The 12,338-nt window shown below is 41.6% G+C and overlaps 1 long non-coding RNA gene across 1 annotated transcript in view; it reads right to left on the reverse strand.

Moving 5' to 3' along the window:
- Positions 1 to 12,126, reverse strand: part of LOC144455825 (uncharacterized) — a 173,510-nt gene extending 161,384 nt beyond the window's left edge. The window contains exon 1 of the long non-coding RNA XR_013484619.1: positions 11,807 to 12,126. This is a non-coding gene — a long non-coding RNA (uncharacterized LOC144455825). The remainder of the gene's footprint in view (positions 1 to 11,806) is intronic.
- Between the last annotated feature and the right edge of the window lie 212 nt (positions 12,127 to 12,338).

The raw sequence follows: 12,338 nt of genomic DNA on the forward strand, positions 1-12,338 counted from the left end.
CTGGGATCCTATAATAATAGCTGACATTTTATGTATTATTTTAAGGCTTGCAAAGTGCTTTACAAGCATTATCTCTTTTGATCTTCACAATAAGCCTGCAAGATAAGTGCTATAGAAACTATCACGCCCATTTTACAGTAGGGGGAGGTTAACTGACTTGCCCAATGTCACACTGCTAGTAACTGTCTGAGGAAGGATTTGAACTGAAGCCATCCTGACTTCAAGTGCAGCTATATCACACTACACCACTATACCACACTAATTCCATTGATATATCACAAATCTAAAACTGTTTTTAAATGGAAAAAGATGATCAAGCACTTGCTATGTGAAAAGTCCTAAGCTAAGCTGGGGATACAAGTAGAAAAGCAAGACAGTCTTTACCCTCAAGGAGTTTATTTTCTAATAGGGGAGACAATAAAAGTATGGGAATAGTAGCTGAGAGCAGCTAGGTAGCCCAGTAGATAGAGTGCCCAGGCTGGAGTCAGGAAAATCTGAGTTCAAATCTGGCCTCAGACACCTACTAACTGTGTGATCCTACTTAACCTTGTTCACCTCAGTTTCCTCATCTGTAAAATGAGCTGGAAAAGGAAATGACAAACCACTCCAGTGTCTTTGCCAAGAAAATCCCAAATGGGGTCACAAAGAGTTAAACATTGAAACTAATCAACAAGAACAATAGCAGCTGAGATGTGTTTTGGTCTGGGAAGTCATAGGAATGGGGAACGGACCAATATGACCATTTATTGACATACCGTTTCCAGAAGCAATGGATCCCCCTCCCCTGAATTGGTACCCAAATGTAGCTCTCCCACATCTCAAACTATACTGCAAATCAAAAATCACCAAACTGTTTGGTACTGGATAAAACTAGAGATGTCGGGGCAGTTAGGTGGCACAGTGGATAAAGCACCCACCCTGGAGTCAGGAGGACCTGAGTTCAAATCCAGCCTCAGACACATAACACTCACTAGCTGTGTGACTCTGGGCAAGTCACTTAACCCCAACTGCCTCAAAAAAACAACAAAAAAAAAAAAACACAAAACCTAGAGATGTCAATCAATGAAACATTACATACACAATCTAGAAACTTACTGTACAATAAATCCCAAGAAGTGGCTATGGACTAACTAGTTGATAATAACTACCTCAAAAATTAGAAAGCAGTCTCTTAGAAACTACAAAGAAATCAATTGGCATTTCACCTCATATACCAAAATAAGCTCCAAGTGGATACATGACAGACAAAAAGAAAGGTGGCACAGTATGCATATGAAAGGAGCAAGGAACAAGTTCTGATATATGGATAGAGGAAAAGTTGGTAACCAAAAAAAGGGTGAGGGAGAATTACAGAAGATAGAACAGACAATTTTGATTATATAAAAGTTTTTGCATAAACAAAACCAATGAAATTAAATTTAGAAACAAAACACAATGAGAAGAAAAAATATTTGCAGCAAGTTTCTCTGATAAAGGTCTCATATCCGAGGAACTGATTGAAATGTATAAGACCTTTTAAGAGCCATTCACCAATAGATAAATAGTCAAAAGATATGACCAGGTAGTTTTCAAAGGAAGCTATCAACAACCCAATCTATCAAAACCCATATGAAAAACAAAGTCACCAATCACCAATAATTAGAGAAATGTAAATTAAAGCAACACTGAGATTCCACCTCAAACCCAGTGGATTAACAAAGGTGACAAATGAGGAAAATGGCAAAGGTTGGAAGGGCTAAGGTAAAACAGATGCAGTAATGCATTCTTGGTAGAGCTGCAAATTGGTCCAATTTGGAAAGCAATTTGGATTTATGCCTCCAAAGTCACTATCCGTTGTATACCCTTTGACGCAGTGATATCACTACTAGACCCGTACATTAAAGAAACCAAAGAAAGAGGAAATATAGCTGGCAGCTAGGTAGCAAAGTGGATAGAGCACTGGCCCTGAAGTCAGGAGGACCTGAGTTCAACTCCAGCCTCTGACCAAACACTTGACACTTACTAGTTGTATGACCCTGGGCAAGTCACTTAACCCCAATTGCATGAGAGAGAGAGAGAGAGAGAGAAAGAAGGAAAGAAAGAGGAAAGATATCTGTATGTACAAAAATAATTATAGCAGACCTTTCTGTAACAACAACAAAATCTGGAAACTAAAGGGGTGCCCACATGCTGAGGAATGATTTATGATATATGATTGTAGTGGAATGTTATTGCATTGTAATAAATGACAAAACAAGTAGTTCAGAGGAAACTTAAGACCTTGGTGAGCTGAACCAGACTTAAGTAAAGTAGAACTAAGAACAATTTATACAGAGATACCATAAAAAAAAAAAGATTTGAAAACACTGATCAATGCAACGAGAAAACACAGTTCCAAAGGACGAAGGATGAAATGTCCTGCCCACCTCTTATCACATAGGTGATGGATTGAAAATGTAGAACCAGCTTATTTTGTACCTTGTTCCAAATAATTTTAATAAATTACACTGTCATATATTTATGTTCTCTCTATACATTGTAAAAAAGCAACTGTATCCTAATACTTAGCTTCAGATGATTCACTGTAATGGTATCTAAATCGCAGTGCAATAGGTTAATGGTACTTAAAAGCACATGATGGGTCATAGCATTTCTAGAAGCAGGAAAAACACTAGCACACTTAGTGTTGTAGTGGTTTATGCATGTAATGCCTTTGGAAATTATTGCCAAGTCTTAGTATTTTTGATGTATAAATAATGAATAGATGTCATTTCTATTTAATAAGCTCTTCATAAAAACCCACCAACAAATGGAAAGCCCTTCCTTATGAGGACTTTAGGAATCTTTTTTGTCATTAGCATTCTTGTAAAGTAAAATTGATGTAACACTTTTAAAGAAAAAAAAAAAAGAAAGAAAGAAAATGTAGAACCAGACACATTTTTGGACATGGTCATCATGGAAGTTTGTTTGGTTTAACTATTCATATTTGTCATGAGGGTTTTTTTTTTAATTGTTCAATGAGGGAAGGAATAGGAGGGAGAGAAAATAAATATTTGTTAATCAGGAAAAAATAACATTAATTTTTAAAATAATAATAATAATAAGGGTAACATCTAATGGATAGTTCTTCTGAATTGGTTGAGGAAAAGCTATTACCCTTATAAGAATCTGGTAAAATCAGATATACTTATCTCTATTCAAAATCAAAGCCGTGCAAGTCTTCTAGATTGTGAGTTACTTGTTAGTGAGTTTCAGTGCAATGAGATTAGACTGTTGTTGTTGTTATTCAGTCATTTCAGTTATGTCCAACTCTTCATGACCCTACCTAGGGTCTTCTTGGCAAAGATAGAGGAGTGGTTTGCCATTGCTTTCTCTAGCTCATTTTAGAGATGAGAAAACTAAGACAAACAGTGTTAAGTGACTTGCTGAGGATCACACAGCTACTAAGTGTCTGAGGCCAGATTTCAACTCAGGAAAATGACTCTTCCTGACTCCAGGCCTGGAGCTCTGTCCATTCTACTACAGCTGCCCCAAGATTAGATTGCTTCCTGTTAAACAACTTGACATGATACTAAGGTCATGTTAGAACTGAGATTTATATTCCTATCCAAGGAGATAGGCCTGGCTATCCAATTTAGAATGCAAGGCTAGGTTTTTTATGACCCTGCAGTGAACTAGTGCCCAGTAGCCAGAGCAGTATCTTCTGAATAGTTGGTGCTAGTAAATGTTCAGTGGAAAACTGCTGGTAGCATCATGTCCACTAATTCACACTGGTGCTCAAATCCTCAAATTCCTTCCTGATTCTTTTTTGCTTTTCTTTTCCCAAAATAACTTTGTATGCATTTTGTATTATGTTCCTGCATACATGTTAAACACAGGTTCATTCCACATTATTCCCCTTCATCCCCTCCATGGTTCAGTCAAGCCGGCCTTCTTGTCTTCTCTCCCATCTCAATGCTGGTTGTCTCCCCAGCCCAGAATGCCCATTACCTCCTCAATCCTGCACCTCTTAGAATTCCTAGTTTCCTTCAAAGCTCAGCTCAAATGCAAGGCCCCACATGGAGTCATTCCGAATACCTCCAGCTGCTAGTACCTCCTCCCTCAAATTGCCTCATATACATAGTTGGTATATGCTTATATGCATACATACTATCTCCCCCAATAGAATGCAAGGTTGACTTTTTGAGTATATGTCCTTAGAAACTAGAATAATAGACACTCAATCTTGTTTGGCTTTTAAAACCCTTCATAACCTGGCCCCTTCCTACCTTTCTAGTCTTCTTACATGTTACTCCCCCAGTAATGGTGGCCTCCTAGCTGCTCCTCATGTGACTCTGTTTTCACCAGATGTCCCCCAAGTCTCTTCCTCTTCGTCTCCTGACTTCCTTCAAGTACCAGCTAAAATCCCACATTCTGCAAGAAGCCTTTCCTGGTCCCCCTTAATGCTAGTGCCTTCCCTTGAGTCTACCCCCACTTTATCCTATATAGATCTTGTCTGTACATTGTTATTTGCATGTTGACTCCCCCATTACATGGTGAACTCCTTGAGAGCAGGCACTAGTTTTTGCCCTTCTTTTTATCCCCAGTGCTTAGCACAGCCCCCGCCATATAATATTTATTGGACTGGATTCAATTAAGGCTATTAGCCAGGGTTCTCACAGGAAGGCTGCACATGATTTGGCTTCTGGCTTTTCAATATAGTAATGCTAGTGAGGAGGATAAGTACTTGATATTTGTATTATATTTTAAGGTCTACAAAGTGCCTTCATAATCAGCTCTCTCGTAAGCTGCTACATATTCATCCTTTTACCTTGAAACATAGCATTGTCAAGGAAAAAAAGTTGCTTCAGCTAAAGAATAAAAGAATTGGGTCTTAGGTGGAACTCTTTTCCCCTCCTTCATAAAGAATCTCTCTTTACCCCATACTTTCCTGAGGCAACAGACCTCTATGTCAAGGGTGTTTATTCTATCTCAGCAACAGCATCATCATTACAAAGATACTACTATGGGCAAGATGAGTAGAGCCAAAGGCCCACTGAAGAATCACCCACATCCTCCTCCTCCCTTCCTTTTGCTTCCTCTCCCCTGAAACAGCAACCCCCCAGAGGAAAGCAGTGGGTGTGGTACAGCCCCAGCATCCTCCTCCCGACATTGCCACTTCAAATATATTGAAGCATCCAGAGTGGGTGGACCTTTCTCCTTTTGTCAGGCCAGCAATACAGGAAGGAAAATGGGTGCGGACAAAAGGGAGAGCCTACACTAACTACTACCCATCAGTGTTTGAGGAAGAGGGAGTAGAGGAAGGATATATGCTCCCTCTCACATTATCCTCAAGCTCTCCAGAAGGTCTTCATTGAAGGCCGCCAAGCAAGGGCTGGAGGGCCACTTGTTGGGTGTGTTGGAGAGAGGGTGCTCGATCAAGGATGGGTTAGACTAGATGGCCACCCAAGTCCCTTCCAACTCAGATTCTGTGGTCCAGGTACATCCCGCCACCACCCATACAGGAAGGAAGAGAAACACCAAACATACACACCCACTTTATCATCATCATTAGAGTGACTCTAGGAAAGGGAACTGTTTTTCACAATCCTGCCATCACAGTAAAAAAGTGGTAGTGAAGGCAGAGGTAGAAGAGACCAATTCCTTCCCACCCCACCACTCCTACCATCAGCAGCCTTATTTGTAGAAGCAATTCCACAATAGGAAGTAGACTTTTTGGCTGTATCACCAAGAAAGGAAGCCTCGTAACCATCACCAAGCTCCTTAACACCAGGATCATAGGAAGTACAGTGCGGGGAGGAGTGAGGGAAGGAGGTGGGCAGGACAATAATATAAAAGAGGAGAATGTGTCCCCTCCTCTAAGGACTATATGGCTAGGTCCTGGTTCTCCTAACCCCTCATCTATAGAAAAGTGGAGCAGAGAGAGGGGGGAAAGCAGTACCAGTCAGAGCACCCACTACAGGAGGTCCCTACCCAACAAAGAGATTGATATCTATCGGTATGGTAGACCTCAAAGCCTTACCTGGTAAACCTCGCAGCTGGTTACTTCTGCCTCCTATCTATCACACCTCCCTCCCTCTCTCTCTTTCTCTCTCTCTGTATGTATCTCTCTATCTCTCTCAACAGCTCCCTATAAAGAGCAGGTAGCCTCAACTTGCTAAATGACGAAACTCCAAGGAACCTTAAAACCTCTGAATCATTCTGTCAGACTATTGTTATAAAGATGACCCCAGACTCAGTTCCAAAGACTGGTGTCTCAAAGACTTTTTATTAAAGAGGTTGAAGTGCATCATTTTGATTCTCGCAAGCAGCGGGCACACCTCCTTGGAAGGAGAGAAAAAGCGCCAGGTAAAGAAAGCCAGGGCAAGCTATATAGTTAGTAATTGCCTAACTCCTCCCTTCTGGATCAGGATTGGTCCTAATCCTTCTGGGTTACGATCTTCCTTATATGCCCCACCCCTAACATACCTAGAATTGTGTTATTACTCCCCTCCTGGACAGAGAAGTTAGCCTGTCGGTGCTTTTTCTTATTTACTTATGTGGAAACTTAACTCTTTCATTTCTCACAACTATGACCTCTCATAACTCCCTAAGTCCTTTATCCTGGAAGCCTTTCTTTCTATCTGCTAGGATGTTGAATATCTATTAAGCCATCAATTCCTTAGTCTAGAATCCGGACCTGCACCCCAGGTCCAAACTCCCCTCCCAGTTCCCTGCCCTCATTATCTGGTCCTGTTTGACCCAGATAAGACCCTTATAAACACCCACCTAGCTTCACCCAAGTTGAGCATTTAACTTCATCCAGGACCCCAGCAGACTGCCCTGTGTCCATTTTCCTTGACAACACCCTCGTTTTGTGATTTTCTCCCAAGTTTGATTGCTTCATTTTCTATCTGTTGCTATCCAGCAATGCTCCACCTGCCAACCTTGTCTGTTCTTTCCTTAGAAGCCTGATGAGCCTGTGATCTAAAACCCAGCCCTATGAAGAAGTAGAGAGTAGAAAGCAGAAGAGTAGACATACTGGTATGTGAGGGGAAAGAAGAAATTGCCCTGCAGGAAAGAATATCTCAGGGCTCCCTCAAAGGTTTCACAGCTGAAGTTGGGAAGAGTCTGTATCAGTTCTAGTTCAAAGTTAAAGCTGGAAAATTTAGTGACAGCAGAACACATGGGCCCACTATCATACAGCTATTCCAGTTTTAGACAACTCTAGGAGGTGGTAGAAAAGGTGTGGGGTTTAGAGTAAAAGAACCTGAGTTTGAAACCTGCTTCTGATATCAATCGTATGTTCTTAGACTACCCACTTTACCTTTGAGGGTCTCAGTTTCCTACTCTAGAAAATGAAGGAATTAGGCTAAATTGCCTCCAAGATCCTTTCTTAATCAGCTCTGATTCTATTCTGTGAAGCTCTCCTTAGCTTGAGCTGCTCAACAGACTATCTGGATTGTTAATGCTTAAGGTTATCCATGGGCCCATATACTGATTAAAAACCAAGAATCCTGGGACAGGTAGGTGGTGCAGTGGATAGAGCACTGGCCCTAGAGTCAGGAAGACCTGAGTTCAAATGTAGACTCAGACATACAACACTTACTAGCTGTGTGACTCTGGGCAAGTCACTTAACCCCAATTGCCTCACCAAAAAAAAACAACCAGAATCCTTAACATTTTTTTGTTTCATAGAGCTGTTTGGTAATCTGGTAAAGCCTATGGATTCTTCTCAAAATTATGTTTTTAAATACATAAAATACATAGGAGTATCAAGGAAACTAATTATAATGAAATACTGTTATTAATTTTCTTTAAGTTCATGAATCCAAAATTAAGAATTTCTTTAAATTCATAATCTATGGAGACTTAATTTAGTCCTAAAACCTTAGATTTGGAAGGATCTTAGAGGTCAGCAGGTCTAATCTCTGAATCAATTCTGAAATTATTTCTATAGTACTCCTCACACATAGGCATTCAGCTTCTGCTTGAATACTTCTGATAACGTCAAGCTCCTTACTTAACAAAATAGCCCATTCCAGTTTTCAACAACTCTGATTTTTCAATAATTCTTCTCTGGAGCCCATTAGGCCTTCCTGTACCTTCTCTTGGTTGGCCCTAGTTTTGTCTTTCAGAGTTATACGATATAATTCTAATCCCCCTTCTAGTTTGACAGCACAGCATTTCATATTGACTGGTTCAGAATGAATATAAATAGCAATTGCTTCTGTTTTGGCCAGAAACTCTGAGAGTCTTCCCCTGCCAGACTGATTAAAAAAAACAACTTTTTAAAATAATTCTTGAGTAGGTAAAGAGGCCATTCTCTGCTTCAATTTTTATTAAGACTTAATCATTGAATGGGTGTTGCCTCAGTCAAACTGAGACCTGTTAAAGACCTTAGCTTGAAAAGACCAAGTTCCCCCACTGCATCACCCTGATCTATATCTGACCACTGGACCAAGATGGCTCCAGAAGAGAAAGTGAGGCTGGTGACTTTGCATAGTCCTCCCTCACTTAAATCCAATTCACTTGCATGTCATTACACCACCTCCTCATGTCGTAGTTCTTTTCCAGAAAAAAGAACAAATAACAAATAACAATAGCATTTCATATCATGAAACACAGCTATCATATTCCCTCTAAATCTTGCCACTGTTCTTCATAGAATCTGGTTTCTGAACCCTTAACCACACCACCCTCCTCCTTCCATATACTCTAGTTCACCAATATCTCTCTGGTACCAAGATGGAACTATAATATTCCACATGTAATCTGACCAGTATAGGGACTTTCCTAAAGAATTTCCAGGCTGAAGAATTAATGCGGGTGCCTAGAGCAGCTATTTCTCCAAAAGTCTATTCCTAAAGTTCTTCTAACTTTATGACTGCAAGTCAGGTGACATTAGTGGTACCCTTTTTAATTCCTTGTTCTCTCTACTCCCTCTGACCTACCCTGAACAGCCTACCCTTGGCCTTCAAAGTTATAGTGGCTGTAAGACATTGGTCCCTCAAGTTTACTATCATATTTCCTAGTTATACTCAGAGTACAGTGCCAATTTTTCATGCTATTTCATAGCTGCAGAGGCTTTTGTATGGACATGTTTACACATATACACAGACACAAAATCATGTCGGATCTAAGAAGGTAACTTACCAAGGAACATGATAACTGTCTTCCCATGTATAAAGGATTGTTGTGTATAAGGAGATCATTATGATCAATGGGGAAAGTTACACAGAGGTAGAGTTGGTTCAAAGAAGACCTTTTTTTAACAATTAGTTATTCAAAACTAGAATGGAACATGTTATGAGGTAGCAAACTCCTCATCACCATACATATCCAACTCTGACATTTATTATCTGTACCATAGTAAGCAAGTCACTTTAACTTCTATGTGCCTTAAGCAATTCCCTAGGATTTAAAAGAGGTACCATGGTGCAATGTGGTACAATAAAATGCTAGATTTGGAATCAGAGAATCTAGGTTCAAACACTGCATCTATTAATTTACTACCTGGATATCCTTGGCTAACACAGTTAACTTTCTGGGCCTCAGTTTCTTTATCTGTAAAATGAGGGGGCTAGATTTAATGGTCTCTAAGGACTATTTCAACATAACATCTATGACCCTGTGATCAAAGGAAGAAGCATGGTAGTGGATAGATAGTTACCCTGGGAGTCAGGAAGGTCAGGATTCAAGTGCCACTACTGATACATACTGGCTGTGTCATCCTGGGTAAGCCACAACCTCTACAAGCCTCTACCCAGATAGACTGGTTGAGATAGAGAGCCTCACTAAGAGCTCCCTAAGCATATAAAATCTCAGATCTGGTTAAAAAAATTATCTGCCAAGTCATAGACAGTTTGTGATCTGTGTCAGTAGAGTGAGTTTCTAAACTGAGTTTCTTAACCATTGAGGAAATCACAGATCTAATCTAATTACTAATCTAATTCCTGAAGGCAAGGTTTCATCATACTTCCCTTTTGCATTGTGTATCACTATCCACCAAAGTCTTCAAGCCAGGACTGTGGAACATGTGCATGAAATAAGAACCTAAAGTACATGAAGAATCAGATTTTCTGCAATTAAAAATATGAACATTTAGAAATAAATTTTAAAGCGCTCTTCATTGTACCGGTGGACACACGACAATCTAAGGACAAAAGGCTCTGCCTACATTGCCCACTTGTTATACAGAGGAGAGCACTGAGTAATCAGACTGGAACCAAAAATCAAATGTTAAAAGAGAAATGAAAAATGTTCTGATATGAAAGCATCACAAGCATGACTTTGCAACTTTCTGACTGTTTCAAAAAAAATAACTAGACCAGAACTTTCTAAGTGTCATCAAAACCCCATTTTGATTCTTAAACAAATACAACTTAATACAAATGACCAGACAACAACTTCCTGATCAAGAATTGGATTGATTCTATATTCCTAAAGAAACCTTTTGCTGGCAGTCATTAATATGATGACAGCCCTCCCCCACATCCCAAGCATGAAAAACTGTCTCAGAGCTAAGCATCTGAAGAGGGGATGGGTGTGTCCAAGTGGCTGATTTGAAAATTCATTCATAATGTGCATTCTTCTACAGGAAGTGTGTCCCTGGCTGATCTGAGACTTTCTACCCGATTGCAGCAGCTTTCCTTTCAGAGTTTTTTTTATTTCTCAGTAAGATTAGGGACAGCCCATCTGAATCCAGAGGATGTGTGGGCTGTGATCCACCAGGAGGCAGCAGTAAAAAAAAGAAGGAAGCCAGTAAAGAAAAGTAGTTTGAGATTAGGAATGATAATTACACATTACAAATCTGTAAAAAGTGGTATTTTTCCCCCATTTACCCATTAAAATGTTTTGAGGATGACCCATTTTAGATTAGGGTCCTAAATCCATAGGACCTTCTCTTTGGAGCAGGGAGGATACCAATGACAATTTCTCTACCTCGTAATCACTGAATGTCCTAAACCAGTTGGCCCCGGGTTATAATTTAGACAACGTTTCCTGATATGGTACTCAGTCCTCTTAGGTAACGTGGAGGGAATGCCCTTATACTTCATTCTCCTCCATATTAGATCTTCCACAACATTTCAAATGTCTGAATCACTCTTCCTTCCCCACACCCGCCCGCCCCAGACTGCCTCGGGTTCTTTGGGTGGGGGAGGGGGTGTTTGTGGAATAAATAGGAAAGAAGGGGGGGTGTGGCAGAGCAATTTTTATCAGACTTCCAGGTGGGAAAGGAAAGGAAGAGCCAACTGGATTCCACATCATCAGGTAATAAGCAGCATAGATGCTGCCCCTTCCCCTACCCCTTCTCATGGGAGAGGGGATAAATCCAGGCTTACAGTTGTCCAAGGTTAGCGATTGATTCACCTAATCCCGTGTATGCGTACGTTATTCAGAGAAACTCGACAAAAAGGAAAGTGAGGCAGCCTACCTTTAACCACCCTACCAACTCTCACTTACACAGCCAGGCAGCCGGCAGCAGAAGTCGTAACTTCTCCTAATAACCCAGCTCTTTCTCACCATGCAGCTCTGCCCACTCAGTTCTAGCCCCACTTCTCAGCTCTGTGGAAGCCCCTAGATCCCCACTGAGCCCAGTGAGAGGGAACACGCCCGCTCCAGGAGGAGCCCAGTCTTTTCCCACCCATGGACCTCAAATGCCCCCTCCCCCACCATCATATTAGGGCAAGGGGGTGGCGGACAGGCAATGATTTGGGGTCAAAGGCAGGAGGAGAAAAAGAGAACTATGACAGATAGTGTACTGCAGGAAAGGTGAAATTGAGGGAAGGATAGAGGAGAGGTTGCTCCAAACCTAGCTGGAGAGCAGAGCGTCGTCCCAGCTTACCTCTGCAGGGGAGGCTCTGGGTGGGCGCTCGGACTGATGTACCTCTCACCCGGGGCGAGAGCTGATTCGACACATCCTTCCATTTCTGCCCACCCTAGCCACCCTGAGGGGCCCGATGCTCCCAGGCGCCCCCATCCCGCTGGGCTGGGTCCTGTTCCCCCTTCCCTCCTCCCCACAGCTGCTGGTGACTCCTTCCTCCAGGCGAGCGCAGCCACCCGGCTATTTGTAACGGGCGCCAGAAGAGACGTCAGAAGAGAAACTCCCCACTTGTATGCCGCGGTTATTGGTGCCCGCGCTCGCTACTGGTTTGTTTCAAATTTGGGCGAAATCTCGAAAAGGAAACCGGAAGCCTTTCTTTTTCTTCTCTCCGGCTTTCTTCATTCTCCCTCTGAGCCTCATTGTGCTTCCCCAGCCCCAGATTCTCATGGCCTGTGGCCACCGCTCCCCTGTTTCACTGGCCAGCTCACGGGTAGGGTCGCCTTCCTCCCACTTGGAGCAGCTTCCTGGACCCGGCAAAGATGCTCAGCTCAGA

This window comes from Phascolarctos cinereus, unplaced genomic scaffold, assembly GCF_003287225.1.
Source record: "Phascolarctos cinereus isolate Bilbo 61053 unplaced genomic scaffold, phaCin_HiC Scaffold_2;HRSCAF=192, whole genome shotgun sequence".
Classification (NCBI taxonomy): domain Eukaryota; kingdom Metazoa; phylum Chordata; class Mammalia; order Diprotodontia; family Phascolarctidae; genus Phascolarctos; species Phascolarctos cinereus.